At 45.8% G+C, this 2,184-nt stretch overlaps 1 long non-coding RNA gene across 1 annotated transcript; it reads right to left on the reverse strand.

Annotated features, from left to right (window-relative positions):
• Positions 1-818: 818 nt before the first annotated feature.
• Positions 819-1,780, reverse strand: LOC311426455. The gene is made up of 2 exons (XR_014686773.1): positions 1,351-1,780; positions 819-1,098 (listed from the first exon to the last, which is right to left on the reverse strand). It is a non-coding gene; the product is annotated as an uncharacterized lncRNA (long non-coding RNA).
• Between the last annotated feature and the right edge of the window lie 404 nt (positions 1,781-2,184).

The raw sequence follows: 2,184 nt of genomic DNA on the forward strand, positions 1-2,184 counted from the left end.
AGTGTTCCCACATCGCCCAATTGAGGAATTCAGGAAAATATTGTTACCAGCAGCTGGCTTCAAGGACAAGGTCTACGTGACTGCTAATCACAAGGGGGTTGTTTTCTTGAAGGTGGGGTTGTTTTCTTGCAGTTGTTTGTCTGAGTGCTTTTGACCAATAATCTTGTGTGAGACACTATCCGCCCCTGTTAAGTTCACTATAAAAGCTAGGCTATTCGGGCAATAAAATGGAGCATGATCTGACCATACTGGTGTCTGTTGTGCTTTCGGCCGTTCTTCTTGCAACACAAACCCATTGGGGAACAAAAGCATTGAGTGATCAATTTCTAAAATTTTATGTGTGTAGGAATATATGAGATAGCCAAACAAACCGTCCAAGGATGCTTAACATGTCAAAAGGTAAATAAGAAGGTGATTAGGCAAGCACCTACTGGAGGAAGAAGGATTGCATATCGACTATTTGAGAGAATGCAGGTGGACTTTACTGAACTACCAAAGAAACAGCTATAAGAACTGCGGAAAAGGGGTGGATGCATGCATCGCGAGTAAAGGGACCTGTAACAGGAACCTGGAAGGTTGAGTCTACTCCTGGAGATCTGAAAGTTAAGCTTAAAAGAATTTGAAGTGTATCGGGGCATAGCTACCCTTTGGATGCTAATTGTATGTGTATTAAAACTTGTATTAATTAGAATATTAGCGATTGCTGGAAACTCATATAAAGGCTCTAATAGAAGGATTTGGGGACCCCAAAACCCCTTGGGGGGTGTGTCACCTCCGATAGACTGTTGTCGACGGAAGGAAGACACAGATGCTCAATATGAGTGAACAGTGAACTTCATCTTTAATGGATAGCTCAGTCGCCTTTTATCTAGTTCGAACATAATCAACTCATACATATTGCAAAAACTAAGCTCAGGATTGGCTAACACTTCCCGCTCTTTTCAGGTAGTTCCTCCTTCTTTTAGCCACCGTCCCGCCTTAGGGACTTTCCCAATCGCTCAAGGGCATCGTGTCCTTGAGCCTGATTGGCTCCCAGCCAGCTGCGTACGTGCCAGACTCATGTGAGTTGAGTACGGTACTTCACTAGCCCATTGCCTCCTAACTGCCCAACATCCACGTGTCTTATTTCACTTAACCATTCCTCCACAATTCCCCCGTTTTTATTTTGCGCTACAAATACCTTCTCTGTGAGTTGCTCTAGTTTCTTAGGCAGTTAAAGATTATACGTGCAGCAACTATAATCAATATAATTATAAGTAGAAAGCGAAGTCCCTCTTTAACTAACAAAACCCATCCACCCATGTTCCCAAAAACAGATTTAAGCCAACCTTCAAACCAACTATCTTGTACTACAATTTTTTGCGTATGATCCCTTAACCATTTCAACTGGTCGTGAATTGACTAACCATGGTCGGAAAGAGAAAAGCAACACATTCCTTCTACATCTTCACACCCATGTCCCTGAGCCAGCAACAAGAAATCAATAGCGGCCCTATTTTGCAATACAGCATGTCTTAGACTCTCCATATCTTGTGACATTTCAGAAAGAACTTGTGTTGTTACATTTGATTGTTTAACAGCCCAACAAGCAAGCTTATTAATGTTAGTCAAAGCGTGTGCAGTTCCCACACCAGGCACCAAAGAAGCAAAGAATCTTTCTGCTGGACCCCACAATTCTACATCATCATTACAGTCAGAACCCAAAGTTTTTAGTTCTCGTTTAATTCTTCTGCTCCTTGTCGAGTTCTGCCACGAGAGTAAATCTGGAGCGAAAAGTGTGAGTCGCCCTAGGTAACACGGTCCTCCAAAAACATTGGCTGGTACTCCTTGCCATGCACGGTCTCCACAGATCAAAAACATGCCAGAGAGAAGCAGCACAGCTGCCGCTGCTTCCATGGTTACGTCAGACAGGCTGCAGGGTCCTGATGTCCGTCCCTCTGCTCTGTGCCGACTCGCCACACGGTGAGCTCCAAGCGCAGCGCTGCTCGTGGCGGTGACTGAGGGGGGGGAGGCTCCCATTGCCCCGTAGCCCCCTGAGGCAGCGTTACCGTCCTCACTGAAGGCGGCAGTGGGCAATGCCCAGCTCCAGCACTTCCCGGCAATCCCAGTCGCTCTGTAGCGGCACCAGCGACTCTCTGCTCAGCCTGATGTGTAGCTAAAGCGCTAGTGACTGTTCTCCAAGGC

Source organism: Aythya ferina (genome assembly GCF_964211825.1).
Source record: "Aythya ferina genome assembly, chromosome: W".
Lineage (NCBI taxonomy): Eukaryota > Metazoa > Chordata > Aves > Anseriformes > Anatidae > Aythya > Aythya ferina.